General features: G+C 35.2%; 1 long non-coding RNA gene across 1 annotated transcript; it reads right to left on the reverse strand.

Annotated features, from left to right (window-relative positions):
* Positions 1-13,365: 13,365 nt before the first annotated feature.
* Positions 13,366-14,558, reverse strand: LOC141652139 (uncharacterized). Its single transcript, XR_012546985.1, has 3 exons — positions 14,403-14,558; positions 14,161-14,227; positions 13,366-13,498 (listed from the first exon to the last, which is right to left on the reverse strand). It is a non-coding gene; the product is annotated as an uncharacterized LOC141652139 (long non-coding RNA).
* Between the last annotated feature and the right edge of the window lie 4,515 nt (positions 14,559-19,073).

The following is a 19,073-nucleotide window of genomic DNA, read 5'->3' on the forward strand; positions in this document are numbered from 1 at the left end:
AAAAACAAATAAAGTTTGAGGTAATAAGCTCAAAAAAAATACGTATATGCTCAAAAAACAAAAAAGTTGGAGGTAGTACATCCGATGTATGTTCCTTTTTCTCTATCGTATAGGCGTATATATAACTACTAGGTTTGGTGTCCGGCTTCGCCCGGGCTACCTCTATTTACCGTTAAATTTTATTTTCAATGAAATAAACTATGTTGTAGTTGTCTAACTCACACGTTTACTATTTGTAATATATTTTTCTACGGCACATCTTGTAATTATGACGAAATGTAAAATTTATTTTCAAATTATGAGACACGTTCACTATCCCGCTATTAATATTATTACTTTCACGACATTCTTTCTTAATATCAATACGTTCACTACTCCCGTGGTTACTACTGTTTCTTTTACTAATTACTCTATTTTTTTCTGTTAAATTCATTATTCTCGTTAATTTTATCCGGCCTATATTTAAATAAATAAAATATTTTCTTGAGTCGATTGGTTATTTAATTGTTTATACTTTTTCTCATTGTTACCACTGTTACTTTCACTATATTCGTAGTTACTTTCACTACTCCAACTATCATTATTATAACTGTCACTACTCCCACATTAATACCGTTAATTTTATTAATCTCATTGCTGCTACTATTACTTTTACTACATTTAATTTAATGTATAATTCTACGATGATACTAATTAATTTCATAAGTGAGGCATGTTAATTTTAAGGAAAATCACTATATTCTTGTATTTTCTAAATTTAATTACTTTAATTTAATGTAATTTCCGTAAATATTCTTCATCAAGGATCTTTATATTATACTTTTAATCAAAACTGTATAATATTTACGTTGAGGTCCCTCAATCGGGTCCATCACACGGTGCTATTGATTTAAAACTATATAGTATAATTAATTTGTATAACTTTCTTTAATTACATTGAAATCCCTTGGTTTCTGGATTTAATATATAGTATTGATTGATTGATTGATTGATTGATTGATCGATGAAAAGGGTCCATTATTCTTTATTTTTCTTTAAACTATCTCAAAGGTTATACTAATACTCCCTCCATATCACATTAAAGGTAACATAAATTCATTTTTTGCGAGGAAAAAAATGGGTCTATATTATATTTGGTATGGTATAAAAGACGTATTGTTTATTTTACAGACGTCTCAGCAAAAGATTAACTTATCTCGGATAACTTATTAGGAGCATGTGATATTACCAACCATGCACAGTCTAGTGGCGAAGTCTATTGGCAAATATATATTCCATATATCAAAAGGTTTTTCGATCTTGCGTTATCTTATTGTAGTTATATATGTTTATAAGAGGTGGCCAGTTTTACAATAATTAATTTCTAATATAAAACCATTTTATACAAGTACGTTAAATTTTTGTAAACATTCGGCATACCTGATTAGTCAAACGTTGAAGTGTTGAGACTAATAACAGTGGTTCAAGATGAGGCCTAGCCCTAGTAATGCTTTTCTTAAATAAGAACTCAAATCCCCGTTCGGCTTCTTGTTGATTGTCATTTGTCAAAAATGACCTGGAGCACTACTGCACATGGTTTGGGAAAGAATGGACAAATAAAATGTTAATTAATACATGAATTAAAATACAAAAAAATATTTTCTCTATTCTGCTTATTTGTTTATCTTTACTTATGATAAAAGGAGTAAGCTAGGAAAATGACCATTTGTACTTATTGTTATTATGATAGTGGACATTGTTATACATAGAGTATGACTAGTAGCGAAATAACATAACATGTCTCGGACAAATTAATTTATGTATTATAAAGTAAATAATATAATTGTAATTATGATAAATAGTTATGAAATAGTAAAAGGAAAGAGCTTATCTGGATAAGGAGGAGGTTGTGACGTGACTTGAGGTCACTGTCCTAAAAGTCAAATATGCCCTGTCACATACACACCTCAATGGCATTCGACCCCCAGGATTAACACAACCGTTGCGACTTCGATGTAGGCAAAGACGCAGATGAGAACAGCCAAGATCGTTGCCAGAAAACCTCAAAGAATATTTCTTAAGAATGTATGGGAGAATAATGATTTTTTGTTGTCTCAAAAAATGAAGGAGAATGCTTGTTTATATAGGCTAAAAAGGCTTAATAAGAATTAACAAAATAAGATTTTGGAAAATAAGAAAGCGTGGTAAACCGGGCAATCAATTTGGATGACCACAACAATCCATTCCGTAGACTCCGCCAATCAGTCTCGGAAATTAAACATTTGAAAAATTAAAAATTGTTCCATAAAACAACTTAACTAGTATTTTTCCAATGTGGACAAAAAAGACTATTAGAGCAATTATTCCAACAATCCCCCACAATGGCGAAAATAGGAGTAAGAGAGAGAAATTGAGTTAATTAAGGCAACGGGGATTTAGTGTTTAGATGTAGGTGTCTGTGGACTTTACCCAACACCCAGTGACATACAAATTTTCTCAAACCGCCATTTTTGGTGGACTAAGCCTTTAACCTTTTGATGGAGTTGGTAAGAGAATTTTTGAGCACTTGCTTGATCCCAAATCAGAGCTAGAACTCGCATAATTCATGAACTCGTCATGAACTTTAATGTTAGGAACAAATTCTACTTGCCCCTCACGTAATTCCCGGTTATTTAATGAATGCCTCTAGAGGTCCAAAACCTGAAGAACCTCTTGGGGTTAGGGCGAGAAACCCCCACAATCACATAGGTGAGTTCATCAGGTTTGATAGTCGCAAACCATCCATAAAGACTATGAACTCATTAAGAGCTATTGCTCAACCTTCCACAATGATAATATATTCGTAAGTACAAGTAATGTACACAAAGTAATACCACATCACTTTAAATAGGAATGGTAGTAATATTACAGCTCGAGTTCCTTGTGACTTAGTTTGACCCGTTGAACTTAGATGAACTAAGACGGGTATCCATCACAATTCCCCCCTTTACAGGTTTTAAACCCATTCCTAGTGGTGCCACTTACACCAACATCTACCATGGCCATTGGTAAGAGGATCTCAATATCCTCTTCACAGTTTACGTACGTACTATCATGATATCACATTATTGTGTAAGGGATCTCAATATCCACTTACAATTCACAACCTTTGTGAAGCCACTATCCGCTCAGATTATCCATCACTCTTGATAATCTGCCAAAAAACCTGATGTTTCAGATTATGATGCATGACAATTAATGGAGACAAAATATTCTCACAAAGGAATACAGTCACTTAGCCATTCATCTTTTTATCCTGCAAATTCTTCATAATATATTCAAACTCTATTACATATTAAACAAAGCAATTATGTCTCTATGACTTGCATGATATAGCATTATGAAAGGCACCGTTTTTCAAAGTCAAATAAATATCATAATTATTCGACGGTCAACTAAATTGCAAACTCATTCCCAAAGATACAATTGTTTTCATGGATTAGCTTACAAAAACCATGGTGTCCATCACCTATAACAACGATATAAGCTATATCATATCTCTCATAACGCATACAAACATCATATATGAATGTAACAACCTTTCCAACAATTTCATCTGGTCATGTATAAACTCAAGAATACATCTTAAATAACTCATATATTAGTGTTCCAATTATCACCAATAACTTCCGTTAAGAAAACATCGCCAAAACCAAATAAATATATATTATTCGTCCTTTTCCTTTTCTTGGTTTATTATAATCATTTAAACCAAATAAAAATTAATTACTCTAACATATGTATTACCAAACAATCATTCATAGATTTCATAAACGGAGAAACAAGTTTATACAATCACAATATCAGAATATTCACAACTATCAATCAATCTCATGTAATTGTAATTATCACCACTTTCAACACTGAAGCTCAATTACCTTACGACAAAAAAAAATATGGCGGTCGAGTCTTACCTTCACCGAATCTTACCGTCACCGGATACCCCCAATCCACGACTTACCTAGAAGTCAAAGCCTTAACTATGCAAACATCCTCTAATCAGACCAAACATGCTCGTGAGAATTGACAAAGTTAATAAAGTGTTTGAAACATTCGGCCAACAACAAAACTTCAAAGCAGTGAAAATGTTTAACAACATTTTAGACTTAGCTAGTAAACAGGATAATAACTCAATGATAAAAGATTAACATGTCATCAATTTTCCAACATTGTCATATAGAATTATAGAAACCAAGATGCCAAATTTTATTCACTGTCGTAATTGACAATACATACCAAACTATTTTAGCCAATGTTGTATTCTATGAAATTGTACAATATTTTCTTTTAACATGCTTCATATATTTCCAAGTAAGTCATATAACGATACACTCTTCACAATTCAAAGCCAACAAATAAAACTCTTACAAAGTTCACTCAAAAGATACTACTTCCCCTACATGTTGTCACTTTATACATGAAAGACAACACAACTCAAGTATGTCTCATAATCTCATACATATATTCATATCTCGACACATTTCGATTTTGATACATATATCTCAATGCAACAACAAACAATATAAATATAACAGCAATGCTTCTAAACTCAAAAATATCATTATGTCAAACAAAATGTCAAACTCAATCAAATAAATTAAGAGTGCAGTCTTTGCACAATTACTGAAATTATGACAAAAAGTTTACCATCTAAATAGACAAAACAACACATTTCATATATTTACTTTAATAAGTGTGTTTATAATTTCCTTAACCATGAATTCTTAATCGGTATAAAAACCAACAAAACCACAATCATTTGTTAATAATCTCATCTATGTTACTCAAAAGTTTTAAGACATGCATGCTAAAATGGTCACTCACGACCCCATTAAAAATTTTGTTTGAGAAAATTGCTTTCAAACTTTCAATATGTATACGACCAATTTGTTACTATTAAAATTGGAACAAATTTGTATATTGCTATTGATTGTCGAAAAAGAAAAAAATAATATATTCGATTTTTGGTGACGAATCAACAGAAACGGACATAGCCATATCGCCTTAAATAAAAAAATTAACGAGCAAAAATATTTGACTTTAGATTGTTATACATAGAGTATGACTAGTAGCGAAATAACATAACATGTCTCAGACAAATTAATTTATGTATTATAAAGTAAATAATATAATTGTAATTATGATAAATAGTTATGAAATAGTAAAAGGAGAGAGCTTATTTGGATAATGAGGAGGTTGTGACGTGACTTGAGGTCACTGTCCTAAAGTCAAATATGCCCTGTCTGCTACACACGGCCTCAATGGCATTCGACCCCCAGGATTAACACAATCGCTGCGACTTCGGTGTAGGCAAAGACGCAGATGAGAACAGCCAAGATCGTTGCCAGAAAACCTCAAAGAATATTTCTTAAGAATGTATGGGAGAATAATGATTTTTTGTTGTCTCAAAAACTGAAGGAGAATGCTTGTTTATATAGGCTAAAAAGGCTTAAGAATTAACAAAACCAGATTTTGGAAAATAAGAAAGCGTGGTAAACCGGGCAATCAATTTGGATGACCACAACAATCCATTCCGTAGACTCCGCCAATCAGTCTCGGAAATTGAACCTTTGAAAAATTAAAAATTGTTCCATAAAACAACTTAACTAGTATTTTTCCAATGTGGACGAAAAAGACTATTAGAGCCATTATTCCAACAGACATTAATGGACATGGAAAATGAATGCCCATTATTAGAAGCTTTCCTAAAATAGAATGATAGATAAATGAATAGAACAATCAAAAAATGAAGAGTTAGTCTTGTGTAAATGGTTCACACTAGGGATGTCAATTTTACCCGCATCCATCAAAATCCGATCCACCCGATCTTAAAAGACGGATGAAAACCCGACTTAAATGGATGATGGATGGATGACGGATGAAACGGATGACGGATGACGGATGGGTTGGATGAAGAAATTTCACCCGCCATCCATCCATCACCCGATTTTATTACTTTTTATTTAATGTTTTTTTACATATAACACATTATTAAGATATAAAATATTCAAATTTTCATATTTTTATACTCTCAATATATTTATTTTGTGAACCTACCCACTAGAAAGTTAAACTAAATTAATAATCTAACTTTATTTTTGTAGAAAATAAAAATAATCATTTTTTTAACTTGAAACATATAAATACACTACACCCGTTTATCACCCGATCCACCCGTTTCATCCATGGATGATGGATGGATGGATGATGGATGATATGTTTCACGGATGACGGACGGGTTGGATGAGATTTTAAAAGGACGGATGGATGACGGATGAGGCTTCACCCGACCCGAACCCGATCCATTGACATCCCTAGTTCACACGCACTAATTATGTGATAGTACTCGTTTGATTTACATAGGAATAATTGAACTCTTGTGATAGTTTGTAACTCACCGGATTTTAATTTCCATATGCAATTCACATGAAATGGCAAAAACGTGTTTGGTTGTCGGAGGAGTTTATTTTTTTCCCATGAATTAAACTCCCATGATTTGTTTGGTTAAACTAAGTAATTCACCTGATTTTAATTTCTAAATACCAATATATCCAATTATTTAAAGGGTTAGCCGGTTAGGTAACTAAACTCCTACATCATGTAAGAGTTGGAAACACCAAAAAATTTTAAATTTTCCCATTTTGCAATATTTTGAGTAACCAAACGAGTTTTAATCAAACAAGCATTGATTTTTGTCATGATAAATGGTTTCACACTATGAGTTGTATGCTTGTGGTCTTTGTCCTGGATACTAGTTGCCGACGATTGTACGCTTCTACTAGAGATCACGACCGCAACTAATCGCTATGTCTAGTGCTCAATGCCTCAAGCAAGTACTCTTTTTGTGTGTGTTAAAAGGATTTACAAAGTCGATTTCGATGGAGCACATTGATATTGAATTTAATTGTGCAAACTTTAACAGCTAAACTAGATAGTATCTTAACTCTTTGAGAATTATTATTAATTTGCTATGATCACCATTTCTTCCTCGTGAATATATTTTCACTCGTTCATAATTTTAAGTCCCTTGACAAGAAATGTCACAGATAATATAAAAAATAAAGTATTTAATTACTATTAATATTATGTTTTTATTGCCATCTTGTGTTGGAAATAGGGGCTTAGTTTTGCCTTGTATTGTTTTTCCAAGTTATTCCACATTGGTAGAATGTAGTTGCTTTTTGGTGTTTATAAAATCACCCTTTTATTCCAGCTGAAATTATTCACTTTCGCTGACTTTAAATCCTGCCTCCGCCACCGAATAAATGTATGACTTTTTAAACTTGACTGTTCTTATTTATATTTTGGTGTGATCTTAATGTGAACACATGTTATGTTTCTCTATTGGATTCGTCAATGATTGAGATATCATTTGAAGAGCTTATAAATTGACAAAAAAAAAAAATACCGTACTTAACAAAAGAAAATCACAAAATCGCATTATAAACGGCACATATCCGTCCTTAATAATAGAGGGGTCAAATACAATAACACATTCTTAATAGGACAAACAATAAATGGGGTGATGAGGGCAACAAATATCACCACTTTCAAATTATTTAACCCGTCTTTAGCTATAAACGAATATATCCGCCTATAACAAGACTAGCTGAAAGAAAATAAAGAATCCAGAAGAGAGTGTCATATTCTACTTTAATATCTTTGATACATACACGAAAGTTTAAGATTGATTGAAAGTTCTTGCCAACATGATAATGTTTGCAACTTCACAAATTCTCCTTATTGACGGCTATTATCAGTCTATAATTATAAACAAATAGTGACCATTTATAATAAGACGGGCTGCTGCAAATTTGTGTCACGAAACTTTGAGATCTTTTAACTTCTCCTTGCACATTTGCACGTGCTATGACTTTGATAGTCGACAATAATAAGACGGGATCTACAATGGTAGTTTCAGTTGACTGCTTACTTCCTTTCGCCACATCATTTTTTTCTGATCATTTCTGTTACAACTTACTCCAATGATGAAGCCGATTTTCTACTAGCTTGATGTGACCCACTTAACACACTCTCCTATTTTTTTATTCAATTTTATATTTCTAAATATAAAATTAAAACACTATTGTTCTTTTTGTGGGTCCATTTAAGCGAGTAGTTTCATGGAAATTACTTAAATTCAAATTTTTTTTTTGAGTAAAGCTAATCTATTTGGACTACTCCAATGGTTGGGCTAATAGCTTGCAATTTCTTTAAATTGGAAGCAAGTCTTTTTTCTCAACCATTAGAGATGCTCCATCTAATCTAGAAACTAGTAAGTCTCTCTTAAAACGAGAATATTCGACTTAAGATTAAAATGTATTAAACACACCCATTGTATAGAAAGGTGGACACTGGACTGGGTTGGTGGGTAATGAGCCCGAGCCCACGCCACGAGTTGGATGTGTGCTGGTTATGGGTGGGCCTAGAGCTGGCAAAAGCTGACCCGACCCAAGGAACCCGACCCGAACTGCCCGAAAACCGACCCGATAACACCCGATAAAACAATGAACTGACCCGACCGACCCGACCCGTAGGTCAACTGATAACCGATACAACCCGAAATGAAATGAACCGTACCGACTTGTGACCCAACCCGACCCGACCTGCAACCCGAATTAGCACACAACCCGCTTTGACCCGACCCAACCCGAACCGAACCGAACCGAACCGACCCGTTAATTGATTTAAACCTGACTCGACCCGAACAGACTCGACCCGAATCAAATCGACTCTAACCCGACCCAATTTGATTTAACCAATATTTTGATTTTAATTTTTAAAAAAGTTTTTTATTAAGAATTGCAAGTTATTACTACTCAACAATAATTGCTTAGCCACAAAACCTCAAAATTACACTACTAGAAAAAAGGCTTTTGGCGGCGCTCAAAAATGTACTTTTGAGGTTTTTACGGACACCAAAAAAAGCGCCACTTTAGATTGTGCCACTAACTCTTTTTACAACGCTTTTTAATAGCGTCGATATAAGCTAAAATAAAGCATCACTAGTTTGCCCGCGGTATTAGAGCGAATTTGACGCGCTTTGTAGCGCCGCCATCATCCAACAACGTTTTCAAAGCTCCCAGTACGGTTATGACTCACTGTCTCTGTAATGTCATTGGCTGTACATTTTTTGGAGAACAATGCTTTTGAGCATTGCTAATAGTTCAAGCCTTCAAGATAACAAAACTACACCCACTTTATGGTTGAAGATAATGCTTATATATCTTTAAAATTTCCTATGAAAGGATACAACCAATTTTAAAAAAAAAATCATCACATCCCCAATCCGAAAGACAAATTAAATGTGTATGTAATACTTTGTCCAAATTAGAAAGAGACGCTTAAGACACTAAATTGTACAATTCACCCAGTCTTGGATCAATATATTCTTTCACAGCTTTCTTCTCTTGCAAAGCTTAATCTGCAGTAAAAAGTTCATAAAAATCAGAGTGAAATGCACTCATTCATCAATGTAGTAGCCAGTGACCAAAATAGTCACCTTTGTCATGAACAAGATCAAAATATCGACTCGGAATGTCAAGAGGTACGGAAACAAGAAAGAAAATAAGCCACAAAGAAAACTAATAAACACCACCACAGCTAAAATACAGAGCCAGAACCAGCAAATATCAAACAACACCATCCACACTTCTCACAGGTCACGAGCAAAATAAGAATAAAACTCCATTCAAGCATTTTGTCGAACATGTGATGTGCATAACTTCTACACAAATAACATTTTCATAAACAAAAAAATCATAAGAAGGCTAATATTTTTCGTCTCTAAACACATAATAAACAAAATCAATTACATAAATCACATAAATAAAACATACATTACATAATCATAAAATCCCAGAAAAATTAAGATTGATAATTAAGACAACAATGAAATGGATAATCAAGACAACAACAAGAATTAAGAAATAAGATGAAGAATTAGTGCCTTAGGTTTAATTATTATATCATTGTTTGTTGAGCCAGGAAGGAAGAGAGGGAAGAGGAGAAGAAGAGTGCAGGCGTGCGGCGTCTGTGTGTTGGTGATTTTAGATGAATTTGGTCTCAGTGTTTCGCACTTTTGCTTTCACTTTCCCTTTTGAATTTTTCATTTTTTTCAATTTTTATTTTTAATTTTCAATTTGCGCCTAACTTGAAAATTTGAAGTGTATTTTCAATTTTTCATTTTTTTCATGTGTTTCAATTTTTTTTTTTTTAAACTCGACTAAGTTTCCAATTATGACATAAAATAAACCCGTTTTTCACTAAGTTTACTTATAAAACGGTTACATTTTCAGAGTGTATAAAAATAATCAAATAACTATATGTATACATACTTCCTTCATTCAACTCCACTCTACCACTTTCCTTTTTCACGTTCGTTAACGCGTGTTTTACGCGGTAAATATCGTTAGCTACGTATTTGAAAAAATTATAAAAGTTAGATATTTTTAATGTACTCGTAAAGACGAATCAAACAAAATCTCACATGAATATATTTTCACTTATGTATTGAGAGAAAATCGAGATTGAATGTGGATGTGTGAATAGTGTAAAAAATAGAAATAGATAGAGTGGAGTTGAATGGAGAAAGTATAAAATAAACAATTTTTTCTTGTGTAAGACGGTTTTAAAATTTATTGAAATCCAATAAGCACTACGTACGTAACATTTTTACTCGTATTACGACGGTTAATGCTTTGTCAAGATAAATATTACATGATTTACTCAAACACAATTAGTCTCGATAATAATCTCGATCCTATTGGTTTGCTATTGTTTTCATTTTAGTTAAAACATTCTTAATAAGGTTTGTAACATTATACTATCATTATAATGAGGACGCTTAGTAATATTGTCATCTTAAGCCATGCAGCCATACAAGAGTACAGGACGACAAAATTAGTGTACATGATACTGTTATAAGTTAATATCAAATGTATTATGCTTCGAAGATTTATAAACTTATGTAATTGTATAACTATGAGTGTTATAGTTATGATTATGGTATTTCATTAGATAAATATTTCATGATTCTCTCAAATATGATTAGTCTCGATAATCTCGATCCTAATATTGATTCGCTATTAGTTACATTTTAGTTAAACCTTTCTTAAAGGTTTGTAATGTTATACTATCATTATACCAATGACGTGTAGTCATACTGTCACCTTAAGCCATACAGGAGGATAAAACTAAAATCAAGGTGGTATAATTTAAATTATACGAGATTTGTCAAAATTACGAGTACTCGGCAAAACTAACGAAGTAATGAAGTTATATTTGGATTTATTTTACACAATATTAGTGTAAAACCACCTTACTAATTAAAGAATAAGTACTGAAGTTATTAATTTGTTTTTTTTATAAATGTGTATATATGAAATAAATTATATATGAACCACAATAATAGTGTTTATATATACACATTAATGTTTACTCGTCTATGAGTCTATGACTCGTTATGTTTGCTTGCTTGTGTATAATGTTATTGGTGTACATGATACCGTTAAATATTAATATCAAATGTAATATGCGTTAAAAATTTATTATGAAAAAATGTTAACTTGAAAAAGGTAATGTGGTCTTATTTGAGTTAAGGTGGTAATATAGTGATAATATGACCTACCTAGGTGGTAAGTTAGACAACCTTCATTTCAATTTGTTTTATTTAACTTAAGGTTCGGCTCGAATTTCTCGGGTCGGGTAAGTTTTTGTTAACTCTAAGTGTAGTATTGTGGACTTGTGGTTCTAGTTAAAGTTATAAACCAAGCCCGGTGCTACCAATCAATGATTGATCTACTTATTCAGTTAACATATAATTTACGTAACTGCTATTTTTAACACACGTATTTACTAAATATTACACAAAATTATGTCAAATGTATATCTCATATAAACTATTTGGATAAATTTAGGTCTTACAAAGACTAACAAACCGCCCTAACTCTTAAAGTCAAAAGTCACTACTAATCCGACTCAGAAATGATCAAGCGTTCCGACCCGACTTAATAATTGACCCATCACGACGACACACCACCAACCCGAATTAAGCCGAGATCCACCCGATTAATTTTTTTTACCTAACCCGCAAAAAAATATGAAATGAACCGAACTCGACCCGATTAAATACTTTGACCCGTCACTACCCGACACACAAAAACCTGAACCGAACCGATCTCGACCCAATTAAATACCTTGACCCGACATGACCCGACCCATATAATGACCCGACATAACTCGACCCAACCCGAACCGAAACGAGCTTACTGTTGACCCGACTCGATAGCGACCCGACCCGAACTGAAGAACAAATTGACCCGACATAACCCGAACCCGATATGACCCGACCTGCTTTGACCCGACCCGTAACCGACCCGAGTGACCCGATTGCCACCTCTAGGTGGGCCGGCTGGGTAAGTGAGGACCCTAGACCTCCTAGTTTTGGGAGCGGGCTAGGGAGGAGTGAGTCTGGGACCGGCCCGACTTGGGGAGCGGGTTGGACATGCCAGTAGTATAACACCCCCTTCTTATCCGGTCAAGGTAATTAGGAGATGTTACCTTCTCGGTTTCCCAAAGCGGTGAAATCGGAGTTACAATTAAGAAACAATTAAGGGGTTTCAAAAAAATTCGAGATCACCTTATAAAATCACCCTTTCACTCCTGCTAAAATTTTTCACCTTCAATAACTTTAAATCCTGCCTCCGCCACCGAATAAATGTATGACTCTTTAAACTCGACTTTTCTTATTTATATTTTGGTGTGATCTTAATGTGAACCCATGTTATGTTTCTCTATTGGATTCGTCAATGATTGAGATATCATTTGAAGAGCTTATAAATTGACAAACAAAAATACCGTACTTAACAAAAGAAAGTCACAAAATCTCTATCCGTCTATAATTACAGACGGACCAAATACAATACCACATTCCTAATAGAATAAACAATAAGTGGAGTGATGGGGGCAAAAAATGTCACCACTTTTAAATTATTTAACCCGTCTTTAGCTATAAACGAATATATCCGCCTATAACAAGACCACACTGGACTGGGTTGGTGGGTAATGAGCCCGAGCCCACGCCACGAGTTGGATGTGTGCAGGTTGTGGGTGGGCCGACGGGGAAGTGAGGACCCTGGACCTCCTAGTTTTGGGAGCGGGCTAGGGAGGAGTGAGTCTGGGACCGGCCCGGCTTGGGGAGCGGGTTGGACATGCGAGTAGTATAACACCCCTTTCTTACCCGGCCACGGTAATTGGGAAATATTACCTTCTCGGTTTTCCGAGGCGGTGAAATCGGAGTTGCAATTAAGAAACAATTAATATAAACAAAGTATTTATAGTGGATTACATAACCATAAATGCATAAATGAAATAACGGTACAACTCATAACTACTATGCTACACTAATGAGATGACACTCGGCTCTAAGTCCAAAGCTCGTCCCATCTCCCACGTGACAATAACTCAACCTGTACACAACCTGCTCCCCATATGATCAGAAATATCATAAGGAACGACACAAGCCACCCCAGAAATTGGTGACAATTACACAGACACACAACACGTCAGTTTCAATACATTAATAAGAGACACAACATAGTAACTAAATATGCAACATGCTAAGATGTAAAGGAAATGCAAATACTATGCCGATACCGGGACACGCCTAGACATACCCATTTCCATCGGTGTCAGAGACACGCCCACGACACCACGCCTCACTATAAGATACTGGGACACGCCCGGACGTACCGGGCCCGGAAGCCAACAGGATTCCTGCCACACGTCGTGTCTCATTCACACGAGTCCCTCCTAACTCAAGCCATTAATGTGCACATCCCCCTTGGAGTGCGAAGCTCCAAGGGGCGACTCAAGCGCAAGACGTTTTCTCAACCGTTTTACGTTTCCTCAACAACTAAATACCACCACCAAAGACCTCCAACACAACACAATCATAACCATATATGACAAATGGAAAACAACATTAAAAATATGACCAATTCATGAATTCAATCCCAACATGTTATGAATAACAATCCCTCAAATACCAACATGATATACCAACCAACTCACAAATGTACTAGTGAGGAAAGACACACAAATATGCATATAAAATATTGAAACCGAGTAGGATAAACCTACCTTTTCGCATTCTTCACAAGCTACTCGATTCCGTCTCATAAAAATCGTCTCATAAGACCGTCTCATCCTAACAATTCATACAACACTATCACAATGCATTCTACACTAATATAATACAAAACCCCTTATTATTACGCACTAATTATCCATGTTATACATACTAATTACTAATTAATCTTTCTTAGTAAACTCTAACTCGAGATTAACATAAGACAAAGGAGAAAGGTGAGATTTCGACTTACAAAGGTATATCGGGGATTAGGAGGGATGTTCCAGCATCATCAATCTAAGCTTGAAATCCATGAGAGTGGTTGGGTGAGCATTTAGAGAAAGGGGAGAGTGTTTTAGAGTAAGAAGGAAGGAGAAGAAGAATGAAGAGGATAAGGGGTTTGGATAAGATGAAATCTCGAAATATTATTTCTCGGGTACTGCACAGTGTCACTCGACCGAGTGCCACTCACTCGGTCGAGTATATCCGAGTGCCAGACACTTGATCCGCTAGAGGCTCTACTCGGTCCACTGGAAGTTTACTAGGTTTAGTTTAGGTCTTACTTGGTCTAGTGGATGGTCATCCTTTACTTCTGGGTACATGTGGGTCCCCTCACGTGTCCCAATGGCCTTTATGAGTCCCAAAATATCCGGGTATTACACACTCTCTTTACATAACTCTCCCTCGAGTCTTCTCTCATCTCCTTGCTAAGTCTCTCCTTCTCTCATGGCCCTCCGCATACGTCTCCACATACGTCCTTACATGTATGACACTTCCTTGACTCTCGATTGTTAAAGTAGTCTGGGCCAACGGGCCATGGGAAGGGGAGGCCCAGTGGGCGAGGCGGGCTTGCCTGCAATTATGTCTACAGTCCGCCTCTATTTGTATAGGAGTCGATATTTTGTTATTCCTATGCAATATTCTTTTGTCCATAAAACTTAACCCGTGTTAAGCTTCAAACAAATAATGCCATCTTATTTCATATTAATTTCTCTTATATGAAATAGGCCAATAATAAGTATCTGCAATGAAATATCATTATTTGCGGAGAAACTTATCATATAAACATACAAATCAACATATTATAACCATTACATTGTCAACGCATTTAGGCTATGTTCTTTTTGACATAGTTTCAACTTATTTCCGTTTTGTTCAACTATATTCATGTCATGTCAGCTGCATCTACAGTTTAGCTCACAAATTAACTCTTATTTTAGTTTAGTTTGATTTAATTCAGCTTCATTCAGTTCAATTGAACTCTTTTCGACCGAAAAGAACAAGGACTAAGGTAAATCGAACCTTAGAGGTAGAGTCATGTTAAATATCGTCGACACTTTTACTAATTATTGTCGACTATTAACACAAGTTTCCAACATTGCCCCACATTACTCCCCCCTTTCATTCTCTCTAAACTCTTTCTAAAAAGATGAATTAAAAAAGGAAAAAAAAAAGACGGTTTTTCCAAAAAAATCGTAATTTAGTTTATGGAATTTTCGATTAAACGGTTTTGAACATGCCGACTAATAATGTAACAATGATCAAGTTAGTAACGATGTTCAAGAGATATGTTTACATTTTAATTACGTTTCAAGTTTATGATGATTTGACAAACGAAATAGAGTAAAACGGATTAGCGATTATCGATCCCCTCACCTTAAACTAATCTAAGATGGAAATTAGTAAATTTTTTTAAAAGAAAAAAAAGTCGAAAAAAAGTAGCCGGTCGAAGAAACTTTTCGTCTAGACGAATAAATTTTCTTCCAGACCTAGGTCCAGGCGAAAAAATTTCGTCTGGGAACAAAAAACATATTCTAAACCACCTAAATCTACTAACTAATTATAAAATTTTAAAAAATTAAACTACTTTAGATTACTTGCGTCGTCGAATCCTTTAATTTGGTGGCGGAATTGAAGCGGTGGTGACGGAAATGTTGTACTTGAAAAAAAGATGTTAATATAGGGGGGGACTTACGGTGAGGGGTAGATTAGGAAAGTCATTGAAATTGTCGACGATATTTAGGAATCAGTCCGTCTCATTGAAGACGGCCACTATCCGTCACAAGCTGAAGACGAATAGTGGCCCTCTCACAAAATGCAAGTGGGAGGGCAAGTGGGGGTATCCATTTCACCCCCACTTGTACTATCCATTTGCAATTTGTGAGAGGGACACTATCCGTCTTCAACTTGTGACGAATAGTGTTCGTCTTCAATGAGAAAATTTGTGTTTAGTAATTTGTCGACGATGTTTAGAAGGTTGGTAGGTATTCACAAACAACAACTCTTGCTGAATACAGGTCGGAGCAAGTGACGGGTAATGTCACTCACAAAACGGATAGGGGGAACAAGGTGGGGGCACCCCCATGTGCTTCCCTCTCTCCTCTATTTGGATCATTTGTGAGAGGAAATGATATCCGTCACTCCAAAGTGACGGATACGTGCCGTCTTCAATGAAATTTTGTGATTCACAAATTAGAACAAACATAAATTGGACCTTTATCTTTCGTTAGTCCGTATTATGACGTATCATGCTAAAATGACCTGCCCATTGAATTCATGGTTACAAATTGATAAATGAGCCCACTTAAATTGGGCTTTTTTCATTAGCTATCCCTTTCATTTACCTAGCCCATTTTATTTTATAATTGATTACTTTTGCAAGTCCAATTTTTCTTTACGTTTCGACTTTCGATTCCCATTCTGTATCTGGGGATGTCACCGGAGCGGCTTTTTGGTCAATTTGGTGGATGTCGTTCTGCATTGTTTTAATTTGGATAGTTGTAGATAATGATTTGATGTGTTGTGAGGTGGAGTGGGTATCAAGTATCAACAGCGTCATATATCGTGGGTTGTAGAGCCGATATGGATATCACATCCGCCTCATCCCCACCCCGCCCGCTTATACCCGCCTTACCCCTATTATAACAAAAAAAAAAAAAAAAAAAATGGACCGGTCCAGACCCAAAAATGGACCGGTCCGGATCGGAATCGGAATTAAAAAAATCCGGTCCGGTCCCCGGTCCAACATTTTTAAAAATTTCGGTTTTCAGTTCGTTCTGGTCTTGAACCGGAATTATTGTATTTTTTATTTTTTATTTTTAAAAATATTATATAAAAAAACAAGTGTACGCCTATTTAATCCGGTCTAATCGGTCCATTACGGTCCAACTGGTTCAGTTTTTTAGACCAGAATTTAAAAAAGAGTGTATGTAAAAATAATTCCAGTCCAACCGGTATGTCCGGTCTTGGACCGGAATTTTTTCGGTCCGGTCTCCAGTCCATGATTTTTTTGGATTCCGGTCCGGCCCGGACCGATGCCAAGCCCTAATCTTAGCATGTAGAGTTAATAAGATAGGATATTTTTTTAGGAAAAATTTCAACTTACCACCATGTATTCTCCATATTTTACAACTTACCACCGCCTTTCACCGTATATATCCGAATTCCCACCGTATTTTATCTCCGACCTTCATTTTTCTTAATCCCCGACTTATTTAAGTGAATTAACCTATTAATGACCAAAGTACCCTTATCTTAACACTCCATACACCAACTACATCTAAACCAAAGACAAACAAAATTAAAACCCCTCAAAAGAATCAAAATCAAGCAAAATATCAAATTGAATTATCTTTTAGTTTGATTGAATAAATGAAAATCTGACAATTAAACATCAAACAATTCACTTAAACTCTACCATCTTCTTTGATTTCTTTCTCCCTCACACACACATCGCCATTCGCCGCCGCCACCACCGAAACGTCACTCACACCGCCACTTCACCACTCGCCCCACAATCTCATCGCCATCCCTTTCTCCACCCACGAAAAACCTAGATCTAAGGTCTTTTGTCCGTGGAGGAGAAGGTTCCATGGGTTGAGGACGATGTTCCATAAAAATCGATTGCGGTACCGCAAATGTAAACCGTGTTGCGTTGGATAGAGCCGCCAAGGGTAGATGGTGGAAGGGTGGTTTGGCCGTCCTGGTGTTCTGATTCTTGGGGTGTTTCATTGTCGGGATTTCTTATTTTTATTTGCATGAAAGTGTTTCATTTGTTTATTTTGATTTTGATATGGATATCTTTGATTGTTTCACTTTTGATTTTGATTGGATTTTTGTTGAGTTTATCGATCCGGTACTTAAGAGGGGGAGGGGTTGAATTAAGTACCCTTTTAAAAATTAATGCGAAATTAAAGCACTAGGTCGTTCACGAATTTCCTTCTGAAATAATACACAGGCTAATTGAACAGTCTCGGCGACTGTTCAAACAATCAGAGTTGTGCTGTATTGTTCGTTTGAGTGAATACGTGAATCAAAAAGGAAAAACAAATAAAAACAAAGGCAAACGAAATAAAGAAAGCAAGAGACACACGATTTTTAATGTGGTTCGACCTACTCTCTAAAGGTCTACGTCCACCCTCTCTCTTATTATTATTTCCTTTATAACCAAACTCGATTACAAAGAAAACCCCCACGATCAACCCCGATCGTGCGACTCGAGTACAACCCCGTACCCCAAAAACACTCTCTCACAAAAGGAAAAAATTACAACACAAATTGTCTCCTTATATGGTTCAATGAATTAGAACAATGGAGAACGAATTTAGTCTTATGAGTATAAGAACTTGTGTACTCAAGATCAATCCAAAAACACACGGCTTTCTTAAAATATTTTGCAAAAACAAAAAGGACGTTTAAAACAGATTTGCAAAAGTTCTTTTAACAAGTGTTGCACGAGAATGATTTTTGCAGAAATCTTTTTGACTCTTAAGCTCTTGTAAAGTTTTTTGGTTACCTTTTTGCAAATGATTTTTCCGTATTATATAAAAGCTAAAAGGTTGACCTAATAGAATCTTTTTAGTTAAGCAACCAACCTTAACCAAAATCTTTGACCGTGATATTTTAGTTGCCTTTTCAAACACAA

The sequence above is a fragment of the Silene latifolia genome, chromosome 4, assembly GCF_048544455.1.
Source record: "Silene latifolia isolate original U9 population chromosome 4, ASM4854445v1, whole genome shotgun sequence".
In the NCBI taxonomy this organism is placed as follows: Eukaryota; Viridiplantae; Streptophyta; class Magnoliopsida; order Caryophyllales; family Caryophyllaceae; genus Silene; species Silene latifolia.